Source organism: Colletes latitarsis, chromosome 6 (assembly GCF_051014445.1).
Source record: "Colletes latitarsis isolate SP2378_abdomen chromosome 6, iyColLati1, whole genome shotgun sequence".
In the NCBI taxonomy this organism is placed as follows: Eukaryota; Metazoa; Arthropoda; class Insecta; order Hymenoptera; family Colletidae; genus Colletes; species Colletes latitarsis.
The window spans coordinates 15,046,899-15,063,646 of NC_135139.1; positions in this window are offsets into that span (position 1 = coordinate 15,046,899).

Below are 16,748 nucleotides of genomic sequence, written 5' to 3' on the forward strand. Positions count from 1 at the left end.
GATGATATATTGCAAAGTGATGCATGTGTTATAAAATTAACAAAAATGTATAGTATCGGGAAATCGTGATTACAGCCATTAAAAATATCTTTCGTGAGATCAGAAAAGGTATTACATGGTTTGAGGCACGAAGGAGAATTTAATGTTATGCTATTAAATATGTCAGAAAGATATGGGACCCAAAATATCGAAGAAAATTATTTGTTTATGTTACCCTTTAATTTCTGATATTCATATTCTTTTTTCTGTAACATAAAATGTCCAACTTCAGAAAAGTGAGTACTCCGTTAATTGAACAGCAGTGGCTGTCTATTAGTTAGGGCAATAAAAATTCTACGATCAAAAACAATAAAATTATTGTTTCCCATTAAATTCTACACACGTTTGCTTGTGGTACGACTGTATAATAACTGTAATTTAGTATCAGTGTGACCAAAAAGTGGCCTTTGAAATACAGTATATTCTGTTGTAAAATAACACATGATAACAAGGTACATATTGTCCCGCGGGCCAAAATTAGTTTGACATGCCGGCTCTAATGTATTTGAGTTATATTCGAGTTGCTCGAAAAAACCAAGTCCTGGTCTCGTTTCTTCCGAGTATTCGGACAACTCTGCTCTCGTCGCATTTAAATGGCGACTTAAGTCGGTCAACGGAGCCACAAGGTCCACTTAGCGGTTCCGCACGAACGGGCCCCGAAATGGAAGGGACTCGGAACTGTCCACTCTTTCCTCCGGCTCCATTTACACTCGTCGCTCGTGGCTAGCGGTGGGCCCAAGACGCATCGAATTACTTTAAATATATGACGTAATCTTTGGAACGCTTCGAATATTATTCGATATCGGGCATTCTTTTCGATCCTGACAAATTTTGAAATTCTTGAACGTACAGGGCCATTTATAAATATATCGTCATACTTTACAGGCTAAATTTATACACTAAAATAAGTAACAAAAATGTCAACGTACGTCTGATGTCTCTTAATTTCCGAGTTATGGATGGTTAAAGAAAATGTTCGAAGTGTATATTTATTGCATTCTCTTATGTGAAATTTAGATTTCTTTCAAATTGATTTAACTTTTTATTGTTACAAAACATTCAGAAGAAAATATATAATTTAAATATAAAGTTTCATTATGAAAAATGTTAGAATATTTAACCGTAAGAAAATATTTCTTGCTATAGTTCCTATAATTTTTTAAACGCGATATTTTGATTTTTATAAACTCTACCATTGTGAATTCCCAAGATTGTTTCTGAAAGCAACGAAAAAGCGACGGAGCGGAAGTGCATTTGAAAAGACAGCGAGAGGTTTCTGAACTGAAAAGCGTAACAAATCTCTCACGTCACACCATTTTTACAGTGATTCAACGCGAGAATACCGTTCTATCTAGAATGAATTTCGTATTAAGGAGTATACACGTCATCAAGCGAAACAAGCACACGGAGCAGCCTTGGATTTGAATTGACAGAGCCGCGAGGATAGCGCGCATTAATGTCGGAAGAGTCACGAGAGTTAAAGATCATCGTGAATATCGCGCGTCATGGATTTTACTGGAGGCACCAATGCATCTTTAGATAAGAGCATGTAAGGAGTCAGGGGTCCGTCACGGATATCTATCACGCCTCTATAGCGAAGCGATTCATACGTTAAAACCTAACTTTCTTCGTCTACTCTACCTCTGCGGTAAAGAATTTGATAAAGAACGAAGAGAAAGTCTTATTCGCACAGATTTTATCGACATCGATGTTATCGAGATTTCTATTCCTTCCAAGAAAATTGCGTAAGAGGAACACGATGAACAGAAATAATAATGTTCTCGAATCCTTCCTGAAGACTTTGAAAAATAATAGTAGAGGGAGTGCACTAAAATTGAAACTCGTCATCAAATCAAAACAAAGTTGATCCCTATATCTCCACTACGCTTCCACTTGCAAGAATACCATTTACACCATTTCATGTACTAATAATCAAGATATTCAAGCGAACAAAGTTCGCGAAACACACTGTATGTGATAGTATTATTGCGTTTAGCGACACTTCCCTCTCTCGCCAGCAGAGGGCTACGCTCTCTCGCAAGTACTCGGCGTAACACAATTAACATAACGGTTAGATCGAAGTCCCGGGGTCATGAAAGCGTATTTCAATTTCATAGAATTTATTCCCAGACTTTTTAAAAACATCGAACACGAAGAGTATTAAATTTCGAATCGTGTATAGCGAAGTACGATCGTAAAATTAGTTCTTCGCGCACCGAAACTTTGACTCTTCTCCCCTGGCGTCTTCATATCTGTTCGAGAACGTTACGATCGGTAATAAAAGTCAGCGCGTGCCGAAATCGAAGCGAGATAAAAATCTTCAAGACATCCGACGACAGACCGTAACCGGTGAAATCATTTAATTGGCGAGCGGTAGACGCGAGTACGGTGCGTGGAATAAAAAGCGCCACGATCTCGTTTCAACGGCGTATCTTACTTTTCTCGCGCCATGTGGGCCAAGTCCCGTCATTCCCACACTTAACATCCTGTGGTCATTCTTCTTCTGCATTTCGTTCCAGCGGTCTGTTCTACCCTGCAATCTTTCGCGGACCCCATGCCAGGCTAATTCTAGGGCACCGAAATGCATCCTCGCGGAATCGTACGAGCTTGACCGAACGAACGAAGAAACGGCCGAGCCGACAACAACGATAGCTAGCGTGTCTGTACGATAAACAATTAAAATACACGGAACATAACGCGGGTTTCTTTCTCCAGTGGCGGGCTTCCTCTCTGAAGATGAAGTTGCGGCGGTCCGTGCGAGCAACAAAACCATCGCTGGAAATAACTGTACTTCGACGTACACGCGAAAAGACACGGTAAACGCGGCCGCCAGGACGAGAGCTGCCTCGTAAATTGTCTACGAAAGTTTTACGGCCCCGTCTAATGCTCGGTGTTCAAACCCTTTCAAAGAGGCGATTCCGTTTTTCAATTGCCTCTGACGTCACGACGATTAGCGACTATAGTGCTCGTGGATCTCGAATGAATCCAAAACCGATCTACGATCGCCGTGGAAAAGCTGTCGACGAGTTTTTATTAAGACGAATGCGAAATAATATTTTTTACTATTTATTTATCAATTATCGAACTCCAATTATCTGCAGAAGAATTGATTTGTGCAATGAAATTGTGTACTTCTATTGACACGTTGACAAAAATTTGATTTTAAACTTACATTAAAATTTGTCCTTAGTACCTATTGTGCAACTAAAATTCATGAATCCTATTCAAACTTATTTTCTGTAACATTTCAGCTTGAGAATTAATTGTTTTAGTTGCAAAGTGAGAAGCCTGACGTAGCAGTCAAAGTGTTAACAAAGAAAGTCTAGATACGGTTTGCAGTTGCATCAATGCACAAAAATGTACGACATATTAGATTTGTATATCGGCGTTTGTGATCGAGAAAATAGACAGAATATTAAAGCGACGATAAAGATGGGCTTTCTCACCTAATAAGGGATTGATCCGTAGGGAGATGAAGATTGAAACCAAGGGTTTCCAATTGTAGGTCATGACACACTGGTGAGCCACAGCATGTTTTTCAAGTGGGCCACGGAGACTGCCCAATTCGTGTCTTTTCTTACCAGACATATGACCGTGTCATCTTCGATCTGTGTTTCTTATGCTCACACATTCAACAGAATTTATGATTGAGAAAAAGGTGGAAATAATTCAGTGTTAATAAGTTGGCAGTCAGTCAACTCGATTCGTACGTAATCGTGCAACTCAATAAAAGTGTAGACCCCATCTCTGGAGATGTGTCCAAATAAGAAAGCCTATTTTGCTACTATCAATCTCGATCACAAGTCATCTCAAATACTGTAATATTCTTATGTTCTGAACTTCTATTATACAAAATACTTGTGCTCCGTTGGATTCGTATAAATAGAGTTTCACTGTGCATTCGTTTCTTCAAAAGTAACTGGAAAAAACGTCATTACCCGTGGCATGACCCCGTAAATTTGTGCGAACGACTGCAGGTTACCGGTCTGGAAGTTTCACGGTGCGTCAATGCGGTCGTAACATGTTCGTGTCTGAATTATGGCGTTTCGATGCCTGGTAAATCGAACCTTAAGCGCCACACAACATCGTTCTGCCCTCACGCCGTGAGATACACGCGCGCGTACCGCTCTCTCGGTCGTTTACATAACGCGAAATTGCCACCGAAAATGACCACGCACGGCTATTATTTAAATTTCTCGCGGTCGCACGGACATGACCCAGTTCCGGATGCGCGGTTACCTGTGAAACAGGGGGCCAGGGGAGGCCGGAATGCCCGTCAATAGCCAGCGGTCTGTCATCTTCGACCAAGTGACGATTTCACTTCGATCGGCTGTTACCGCGATCGAGAGGTTGCGGTGGATCTCGCGTGACAGCCGTCGGTTGTCGACACGACGATTTGTATGTTTTGATTAATGAAACATGCGGCGACTGAGGACCGTTCAATCGTACGGCTTTTTCTTCCGCTACGCCCGGAGGCAGTTCATCGCCGTGGCTTTTCAAGAAATAATTGCGTGACAAATTGTGCTCTAAAAGACGTGTCGCGCATTTTTTCTTCGTGATTGATAGCGTTTGTCGTCGACGCAGGAAAACTAGTACGCACGACTCATTCGCTGCAACAATGACTTGGCTAAAAAGTTAACATTTTCCGGAAAATAAATTAGAATGTTTCAACTCTGCTGATTCACTCAGTTACAGTATAAGTTTAAACTTCTTCTATCTGTTTCCTTTAAGTTAGGAACACAAGTTTTTATACGCAATGAAAAGTAAATGTATATAAAAATATACATACAGAAGCACAATATCTGTAAACTCCCAACATTTGGTAAGAGAGTTAATTTTGTTCCTAATCTTAGTTTCTCTTCCTTTTTAATACAAGTCTTCGCAATAAAGTGTCATTTATAAATGAGTGTCGTACAAATGACAATCTGTAATTGCAAAATTTGAAATAAAATTTAGTTCAATGACTTGGCCCGATTCCAACGAATTAAAAGGTCCGTGAAAGACGAATTTCTCGTGTAACTGACGATTTCACCTCGTCTACCGCGATCGCGTGTCGCGCTGAAAACAGCGTAAACGTACCGTTCGAAGATCAACGAATTGGTCCACGAAACGATCGGTACTTTCGCCATTGCGCAATTTGTACAGATCGCGAAACGAATGCAACGATTTAATAATAAACGCATGCGAATGCGACGAGCGTCCAGGAAGGAAAATCGTCTCCTCTTACGCGGGATAAATTGTAGTCTTTTAACAAAACGTTGACATTAATTGACTTTATTATTTTACCTATTGCGGCGCGATTTCTGCGATCATAATTCACGCTCGAGTTGCGCCCAGTAATCACGTAAATGACATTTCAATTAATTTATAGATTACGAAAGTACGCGAGCTCGGAGCATCTGGTCGAGACAAGTGTATATTTCTCGCTTCCTTGCTTCCAATTACAGTAATTGGAAACTTGGCGCGAGCAAAGTCCTCGTGTATCGTTAGTAAAGATGTCTGCCAGCAACGCATGTTGATTTCGATTCTGAATTAAGGTTAGGCGTTAAGATGGAACGCGCGTGCCAAAATAAAAAATTGCTCGAATGGTTCGTACTGTCGTTTAACTCGACTATAATTTAAGTAGTGATGTAGACATAGATACAAATCTTTAGCGTGAAACGTTCGAAAGCAGAGTTTCGTAAATTGAGATTAATATTTCAGGCCATAGGCTCTACAAAATATCAATATCTAATAAATATCAATTCGATGAAAAATAACAAATGGTAACTCTTAATAAAGAATTTGTAATAAAAATGGTGGTGAACGGAGCAGAGGCCATATTGAACGGACCTGACAGCCGCCGGAATCATCGAGACGATCGAGTCTTCCGAACTTTGTTGATAAATCATTTTCGTCGATGATACGGTGAACTAGTTGATTCATGATACAAGTATCTCACAGTTTCGCACGTGTTATCCGAATACTGGGTGCACGTGACAAATGGCAGCGATCAGGATCGCGTATGATAAATTCGAGGCGGTATCGTTGCGGCCAAGCAACGAACCGAGGCTGCGGGAGCAACCGGTTTGACCGATTCTAGATCACCATGATATAGGTTTACCCGGTCGCGGAAGATCGATAGATATTGGCCGATAAATTCCATTATTAATGCGGCTGGCGCAAGAAGTTGATAAATCGCCGATGAAGGGTGTACGCTTAGCCGATCTCGCGTTACAAAACGGTCCTTCGAGCCTCGATCCTCTGGCAAAGATTTATCCCCCTAGTTCCGTCGTCATTTGCGCGATCCTGCTCGCTGTAATGACACGATGTTTTTTCATCATCGAAGGGGATTGCGGGAAACCAGAATCACCGCAACCGTTGTCGCGTCGCTGAAGAGAAAATTATCATGCCTGCGAGGTTGACTAATTCTTGCGAAGAGGAAACGTCTTGCGAATGCGCCACGCGTCGATTCAAGTGAAGAGTTGATTACGATTCTAGGTCGTCGCGAAGGAAGAGCATCTCAGAGTCGCGAATTCTCCTTTTTCAATTAGCCTTTGCAATCTACGTTCTTTTGTCCTTTTTTCAAATTAATATCATCCTCAATTTTTTCAGCTCCATGTTCGATGAAATTATTTCTACCCTCGTGTCGACTGTTCGATTATCAATTTTTTCTTCTTTAGCTTGAAATGTAAAGGGAACGTTCGAAAAGTGTGTTGTATTATTTGAAAATTTCCTTATTCAAACAGTCAGGTCTCCCTATTAGTTCGAACAATGGAGACTCTACTATACACGAAGTTTCTTGGTTCTAATACTGTTTGCTACACGTTGGTCTCGGTAAGATTTATATCACTTTATTTACGATTCCGTACAATGGTTGTAGAGCTAGTGTGTCTGTTGAATTAAATATTAGAAAGTCGAATATTTAGTCGAGTCCTCGAAAGTAACAAAACTGTGTCTCAATTGTTTCTTTGGATTTAATGCTCTGTTTAACCGTATCGTATAATTGCTAACACCACCACAACGTGTTTGCATAATACGAAGAAATGAAAAATATGCCCTTATTATCAAATTTATCTTTATTGAATCTTAATGCAAATATCTTAAAAACTATTGCAAACTTATTTATCACTTATTTACGAATCTCTGGAATAAACAAGATTGTGATACTTTTTAAAATATTTGTATTTATATTTAATAGAAATAAATATGATAATAAGGATATATTTTTCATTTTTTCCTACGATACAAATGAGTTAATATACACCCCAAGGTACGTACGTAAATTCGAAGGCTGAACAACCGCTGTTCTTCTTAATATTTGAAATGCTATCTACTTTTTTTGAAACTCTGATCGATCGCGGTACTTCCTTATGGGTTTGGAAGTTAAAAGAGGGTCGATTCGTTTGTGGAACATGTTTGCGCCCTGAGGAACAAGCCTAAAACACGCGTGTCAATAAACAGGATCGCCGATTCACCGTTATTACCGCCCTGAACGGTCGAACTTCACATCCGGTCCCTCTAAAACACCTTTCTCCCTTCTTTCGAAACAGAAACTGACCTGAATCGCGGTGCATCTATCACAACGAAGAATCGAAACGAGACACGTACACGTCTTGGAACACCGTGCACGGGCATCGTCGCGTTGGTGTGTCTGGTCGCTGTGTGTTGTTCTTGCTGGCGTGTCGGCGCTATTGCATGGCGCAAGTCGAAGCTGCAGCCGGCTGCAGGTGCACTGCTTCTCCACGCTCGATCCGGAGACGTTTCGGTGTGCATTGTGATCGAATGATATAATAAAGGCTGAAGTCCGTGGGAAACGGAGAACAGAGCCACCTGACGCACCGTCAGCAACGACGTAGAGTGCTGTATACAATACAGGGTAGACCACGTGACTGGAATCGTTGCGAAAACAATGAAAAAAATAGCGAAGAATTAGAACAGAGTCAAGAAAACACGAACAGTTGGACTTTTCAGAGCACTTTGCTTTTAGATGTCGAAACGACATTACAGCGAGAATTCTACGTTTCGTCTGATGCTTCTGGGACCTCTTCGAGGTCTGCAGACTTGGAAATGTTCGATTCTTGCAAAAGGAATCGATTTTTGTTCGAAGCGACAAAGTCTAGTAGGAATTAGGTAATAAGTTAATCACTGTTTATTAATCATTCGTTCAACAGTGGTGACTTTGAAGACAGTATTTCTTGTATATTGTAGAATAATATTTTAAAGTATACATAATCTGATGTAGAATGTAGAAGTTTTAGTAAATATAGTGGTCCCTCGTTAATGTTCGTTGACTCAGGTCAGCGACCCGAACATTATCGAGGGAGGTGTACTATTCTGGGAATTGTCGATTGCTATCTCTGTTAGGCTTGAAATGTAAAAGAAATTCGTAGATAGTTAATTTAGTATATTCTGACGATAGTTTCTAAGGTATTTATTAAGAAGAAGATAGAAGACTGCAGTTCTTAATCACTAGACTAAACAAGTGATGATTGAAGTAGAAGATTCACCGCACCTCAGGGCATGTTATATTAGTCATAATATTCTTTGCAAATTTTTGAAGACTATACGACAGAACTATAACATGATTAATTAAGGATTCACATTTAATGAGTTACCAACAACCAACGGAAGGCTGATCGTTCATCAATACTGCTACATAATGAGGTAACAATATTCTGATCGTAAATGTCGAGATCGACTAGCTCGTTCAATGAACTCGACCGGGCAATAAATAGCCAACTATTTTTCGAACCCGTCCAAAGCATGCTTCGTGAAAACATAATTATTTCGACGAGACCGTCCTGAATATTGCCGTACGCATATTACTATAATTACGCCGTCGACAAACAACAAAAGAAACACTTCGAAATAAGAAGGAAACGCACGACAGATGATAGAACGACATTAAGAAACAGATGACAACGGTGCCTGGCAGCATCGGCAATTAGGGATATCATTAACGAAAAAAAATTTGATACTGCCAGCGGGGAGAAAATGCATTACCAGGTCGGAAGGGATAGTAGGAAATTATAGAGTGCGACGAAAAATTAAAGTTGTTCCCCCTACTGTTATTCGCGTTCGATCAATCGTACTCGATGCGATTGAACCCAAATTAATCGAATATTATCGCTAATAGAAGATCTGTTTATCATTTTGTTTATCATCTGTTTAACATCCTATAAAACCAATAAACAACAGTATTCCTTCGGTGTAGTAATTTTTAATCGCTGAATTATTAAAATAGCACACCATAGAACGGTAGTAACACGTTTAGATTTCGATCGATGGGAACATTTTCGCGGAGAGCGTCTACATCATAGACGAAACGTCGGAAGTATCAATAAAGATTCTTATCTTTTAACCCATCGATTGTTTGCTCTTACACCAACTAATTTACACTACGCGGTATTCTATAAACGATATATCTTCCCAATAGATCTGAACAGCTAACCGCGCGATCAACGAGGGAAACGCAGATGATCTCTCAGATATTAGATAGAAACGCGATTATAAAACTGATCGTCGAACGCATCCTTCGCGCCGCGCGGCAAACAATTGCACTCTCCATTTCCATACAAATACCCACTTCCGCGTGAGGCGAGGAAACTGAGAGATATCGAAGGTGAAACGCGAACGGCGCGAATTTTTAGCGCCTCCTACGAGCGGGAACGATCGACATAAGAAGGTGTTAGTACGCCCTCGCGTAGAATCGACCACGTCGAAAACCCGACGAGTTATTCGAACCGTTTGCTCGCAACGGGATATCGAGGTGGTATCCTGTGGGGCACGGCGTGGTGCCGCGGTGCTATCATCCCGAGCTTTCACCATCGTCATCATCATCGTCATCTGGCAGTTCTTATTCTTACGGCCGCTGTCCCTTAATGGGTCGATTCGTCATAACGCGTTTCAACACCATGATCGACCTCGGTTATCGATCCGAATAAAATTCCACGACTTTGTGTCGCAACGGAAGCGATTAAGATCATCCGAAACAACGCCCTGGTCACTCTATTTTAAGGGTGAGCAATGTCATCACACATTATATTTTTGGTAAAGAATTTTTTTCTCGAAAATGCATAGGATTTCGGGGGTATATGTATTCACCAAAAATGATTGTAATTGACCCCTGCAATCGAAAATAATTTTTTCAGAACGGTTTGAAATTTTTTAATTTTGTCGACAAATTTCTGCACCTACCCTCTGTCGATTTTTCTTAACAATTCGTTTCTGATGTTTAATAAATTTGTTTGACACTCTACGGTAATGTTCCGTAATATCTTTTTTGTAGATATCCATGAGCTCTACTACAGAAATAAATCTCAATTATAGAAGTCATGGTCGTTTGAAAATTGGAGCATTTTTATAGGGATTTTCTCACTTTACAGGATTAAGGAACAGCTCTTCCAACATTCTTAGAATTTCTAAATATTCTTCATCAAAATACGCGTTGTTTCCATTTTGAAACATTAAGATCCTCCAATCCGTCCAGGAGTTATGATTTTTTAAACATATGCATGTTTCGGGGAATCATTTCTGGCCACAACATTTCTTCGTGTAAAATTGTCGTAACGTAGCATTATTTTTGAGAAATACTAAAAGTCTTGAAGGGCCTATCGTTCTGTCGCGGAGCATACAAAGCTCTTGAATTAATATCACCGTGGAAAGTCGAAGAGCATTCATCCGTTTCTTTTCACCAGCCCCCAAAACATGTCTCGCGAAAATAAGACGACCGCGGGTGCCACTGCGTACATATTCTGCGGATCCTCCGTAACCAAAGCCGTGCTTTCACTAATCCCACGATTTCTCACAATCAACTGCTCCCCTCGTTGCCCGGAATGGCCGACCGACCACTTTCTCGGATTAGACATCGCGGCATCATCGAGATTAATAGCGATCGCGTCGCGCTTTTTCCCCGAACGCCGCGGGTTTCCGCGAGCGTAAATCGGTCGCGCGGCGGAATACGCGCGCGTGTGCGTGGAAACACGCTGCGGTCTCGGCGTGTTTCCTAAGCCAGAAGAATGGCGGCGACCGCAGCGTCCGACCGGTCCCCGCGCACAATGCCTGGCAATTTCTACGAGTAAACCGCGTTTACATATGCATACAAAGCCGTAGTTTCTGCGCGACAATGCCGGCAACGCAGGCAGGGCATCGATTTGAGAAAATAAAAGCTCTCCGCGGAGAGCAACCGCAACGACGACTATGACGCCGCGTACATATACGTCCATAGAAACGTCGCCGGATAGCAGCAGCCGTTTATGTACCCGCTTCGGGGCCCGGATTAATAGCCCTTGTACTTCTCCTTTAGGCCGAGATACCGTTCCTTGCACCTCGTATACCCGCGTAATCGAACCTTGTATCCCATTCCTACGCGGACGCTGACAATTTGCAACGCCAAATAGGGCGGCTCATTTAACGAGCCCCTCGATTTATTTGGTATTTCTGCCACCGGAGCCTCGCCGCGTCTCGTCGCGCGACAATCGAATCGCGCACGAGCTCGTCTCGCCCGAAAGAACGGGATTTTTGCGCGGGATGCCGCCTCCTGGCGCGCAAATATATCGCTACGATACTTTTTCCAACACAGCTTCATTTATCGCTGTCCGTTTTTAACCGTTCAACCGTTTAACCGTTCTTGGAAGCAGCGTTTAGGTCTATTCGGACCCGTAAATATGGGGTCTCTCGATAAGAACTGCTTGTAAGGGCCACGTACATTTTTCTGTTAATGTCATAGATTGGAAGGACACTGTTTTCACTTTGGATGAGACCTTCGTTCATGTAAATAAAGGATTCTGGTGTAGTGTAACCTGTATGTGAATTGTTTTTCACCAGTGGTATGAGTCTAAGTAAATAACATGATAATTATTTTTTTATGAGACATTTTAATATTTGGGTTATCTATTACATGGAAAGAGAAACAGACCCTGCCTTAGTCGCCAGGACATTGAATGGTATACGTAAAAATAAATGGTCAATCGAGAACTTGTGAGAGAGCGTATCCCTCTGCTGGGGAGTGCGGGAACTGTCACCACGAAACGAGTAGAATATGAAGCTCCATTTTCGAATAAATCGATATTAAAGATTCCTAAAGTACTGCAGTTAACTATTTTATAGTTTGAGTCAATAATCAGTAGCAGTGGCATGGCTCGTTATCATATCTGATTCAGACTCGCACAATTAGTCTTTGTCATTCTGTCATAATAGCTGCCTATAGTAATCGGGAGTATTGTGCAGAGCTGAAAAGATAATAAGCGGATAAATCGCAGATATGATTGACTGTAGTGGATTAGTCACGCCTCTACGCACACGCATTTTTGATCATCGTCTAAGCAATCACATTATAGCAAAAGTGATCACCAAATTCACACATTCGACAACAAATGTTCGCTGCAATGTTATCAACATACATCAACCCAAATGTTGCCTAACCAGAGTTAAAATCAAAGCGAGGAAAAACTGCTAAAATTTCGATAAGATTAAAAATTCCTGTACCAGTGTACGATTGGTGGATCGGTTGCCTTGGTATCGTGGGTCTCTGCTTGACCCGTGGGTCGTAGGTTGCCGACCAATGGTCTACGCCAGTGTCGCTCACTATGATTCTATCTCATTCTGTACACAGTGCATTAGCAATTTACTCGGCCTCGGTCTTCCAGCTTGAAAGCTGAAGCGTTAAGGACTCCAGGTCTCGCGGTTCAAGGTTCGAATCCAGAGGGTTCTTGGCGTTTACGACTCCAACATCGGCTCGATCCTTTAAAGCTCGAGGTCTGGAACTCGTTTCAACAACAAACGTTCGTAAGATACGAACGACACTGAGTTTACAAGCACGAGTAACGCAGTGGTAGCGATTGAGAAGTCGCGAATAGATTACGCGTGCACGTTGCACATGCAATCGGTAGCATCAGTCTCGTCAGAATCGTGAAACTCCTGGAATTAAGAAGGATCGTTCTAGTTTTCTGGACGTTTAGTGCCGTGCTCATCGTTCGTTTCGCTCGAACAAAGCTATTTACACGCTTCGAAGTTACGAAAAGTACACTGGCGATTCTGTATTCGTGCGCGCCAATTGTGGATCTCTTCGGTAGCGCGGCAACATTCGTTATTCCTCGTATGCACAAGGCGGCGCAACCTTGTGTATCGTTCCCAACTTGGCAGCGACAATTCGCAACGCCAAATACGGCCGGTTATTTAATGCTCGTTGGGCTTGTTTATTCGAACCGCGGCGGACAATTGAATTGCGCCCATTAAATCGACCGGGAGGGACAGCGAGCTTTCGCGACGTGAAAATTCAATATTTTACAGAAACAGATAATCTGTTCGGATACGCGGCTCTTTATTCTCTGCCAGCCGGAATGCTGTTCGTTATGTGTATAGCATTACCCCATTACCCGGCCTATGAAGACGTATGGCTCTATTTTCCACACTGAAACTGAAGGTACAATTTGCTCTGTCAAAGAAAGTTATTATACCGCTGCTACGGAAGAACGTTGCGGAGCCGCAATTTAGCAGTAGCAAGGATTATTCGTAACGGTCGTTGATTGGTTCAAGTAAATAGTTACCGCCAATCAATTACGCCACGCTAACTTCAGGAATCATTTTAACCTTGATAGAGTAATAATTTTCCTTGACGAATAATGGTGGGATATAATTACGAACAATAATCCTTCTCAATCCTTGAGCAAAGCTTGAAACAGATAAAAATTCTAAAATTCTGTAATTTATTCTACAAACAACATTACAAAGTTATTTATATAGAGCTGTTCTTTAACGCCCATGCAATGAATAAAAATAAGTATTGAAATCCATCTTGGACGTTGCAAAGAAGAATTAGATGGAGGGAAAAGAAGGAATGTATCAAATATGAATCTATAAGTGTATCTCGCGTCTTATGGGATATCAATTACACCCTGCTATCGCCCTTGGCGCGAATATATCATTAGAATCAATAACACCGACCATCTTCCCCCCGGGGCATCCCTCTCGGCTCGTGTACGCGCAATTCTATCCCCCAATATTTCCCTTCGAGGACTTTCTACGATAGCACTGTCACTCAAGGCTATTGTGTTTTGTATTTGGCCGTGCAACGAAACTTTCGCCTGTCCTCCTTCAGCCGCTCGCTTCCTGTCGCTAACGCGAAGAAAGATAGGGGAGGCTCTCCCCTACTAATTTTACAGGCTCGAGCACAAGGGCTTGATTAACAGACGGATTCTGCGTTAGCAGGAATTTAGGGTTAGTCGTCGCGAAGCATTTATTTGTATCAGAAACGCAGAATCATGGGCATAATTTCATTTTGCATGCAGGGTAGTTCCCTGCGAGCAAAGATATTAATTCTGCTTATTTTAACCAATCGAATATAAAAATGTGATCTCCGGGGAACGGAATATTCTATTATTTTTCGATCCTTCGACTATTCGAACGCTTACCCTGTGTTACATTATCCCGAATAAATCGTATTAATAAAGCGATCGTCAAGAATATAAAATGCAAAATTCAGGAACCGCGGAATGAACTGTAAACACCATTCTTTTCCATCTCTAGAGACGCTATGCATATTCTCATTTTCTGTAGTTCTCTTTCATAGTCGCGACGGAGGATCATTCTTTCGTATCTGTCGTCGGTTTCAGGGTAATTTTTTCTTTTTTTGCTATAACCCTCAGGACGTTCCGGTCTTGTCAAGTTGTCGGAGGGACACGCGAAATCCGGCGGCATCGTCGCGTCTCAGAATTCAGCTCAGGAAGGGTGGAACGAGAAATTGGAGACGTGTACACGGAGAAAATATACGTGGCCCGAAGGTCCAAGGGGCTGCGACGTTGTCTTCTGCAAGGAGGATTTGCCTTAGAGAGACTGTGGTCTGCGAGAGGGAAGAAACCACACCGCTAAGCCACCATGATTCCACGAGATAAACCCCCATATTATGTCGCCCGAGATAATGCGGAAAACCATCGCGAGATATGGTCCGGTGCGTGCGTGTGTAAGCACTTTTGTACACAGGGTATCTCTGAATGAAAGGGCACTAACTTCGGATTAAATGGAAAATCCAATCCTCGAACAGAAGAATTCAAGAAACTTTACTTTGAAAATTGTTGCGGGAATGTTTACAAGGAAAATTGCCGGACACAAAAATTTGAAGATCGTAAAAACGTACAGTAGTTCGAACCAACACAAAATTATAATACGGGTGTAATGCTTTTCCCTTAAAAGAATGTAAAAGGAAGCAAGAAATCTTTGCAATTTTTTAAATTTCGAGGGTGTAATAAATTGAAAAAGAAATGCAAATAGAATTTGGGGAATTTTGTGGATGGACACCCGAAATCCAGAGAACTTTGAAAAATTTTACGCAGTTACAATAATTGATTTGCAACACAATATTATTTTTAACCCATGGATCGATTAAAATTTTACAAGATTCCGAAAAGAAACTGTTCGTGCTTTCTTGGTGGCGAGACGTCGAGACAGGTAGATAAATAAAATAAGTTTACGCTGCGCGTAATACCCTGAGTTGGCCTAAAAAAAGCGCAATGATAAAGAAAAAAAATATCATAGCAGCACGGTTAATTTACAGCGTGATATTATTCAGCCGACGCGGCAATTCGAACGGTTCGCGCGAGGCATGTTAATCGCTGAATAATTTCCCCTGCAATTTCGCCGAATTAGTGATTTATTTTACGAACGTTGCCGTGATACGCGAGTCTCGTAAACCGCGAGCGATAAAAAAATCAAGCGTGGCTGGTCTCGGATATGCGATAAAGACGAAGAAGCAGATAGCAATGGGACCGAAAAGTATTCAGATGCTATCGACACGATTAACGTTTGACGTCAGAAATTAATTATCTTGTGTTGACCGTAATAATTGAATGGAATTACACGATTTGTCATGTAAATGTACGAACTTTTTTTAGAATGTAAATTTATAGGCATTCCTTCGCCTAACCATAACGAATGTAAATTGAGAAGCTGTACTCAACTTACGTAACAAATATTTTGTTAATGTTATTTTTGATCCCTGAACAAGATACGGGTTTAAACGAATTCTTAGTACTATTTTCGTATTCTATAAACACCGTTAAAATAGATCGCACGTGTTAAGATACACCCCGATATATTCGACGGGGACAGAATTCTTCTCGGTTCGTTAACGGTAGGTAAAAAGAAGGAGGGAAACAGCGAAGAAAAATCTCTTCCGGCGGTGGGCAGCCAGAACGAAAGAAACATTTATCGGGCCGACAAAAAAAGTAAGGCTCGACGAGAGGCCGTAAACGAAACCCTGCAACGGGAGGCTCGTATTTAAGAAACTTTAAGAAACCACCGGTGTTTCGACGATTTTTCGTGGTGTCCCGGTACACGGTGCGTTTAATTAAGCCGTAAATCGAAGTGGTCGGATCCACCTTTATTGCCGTCCTAAACTATATCAGCAGCACCGAAAAAGATAAAAGGCTGAGGCTCGAATCTCGATCCGACGATGTCCGCGAACTCGTTCCTCGTTACGATTTTTGCTCTCCCCTTTCCTTTTCCGGTAAAACGGCTCGTTTTTATCGCAACAGCCACCCTCGCGATCAGTCGCGGTCCCCCCTAACCCGTCCCCCGTCCCTTCTCGTCGTCCCACCCCTTGTTAATGAACGAAGAACGTCGTAAACGGGGTCGTGATCGGGGTGGTCCTCGGGGATCACGATCCTTTCTCCTTGGCCCGGTGTCACCGTACTTAAACTTTAACGTCGTAAACTAAACGTCCCGCGTTTCAT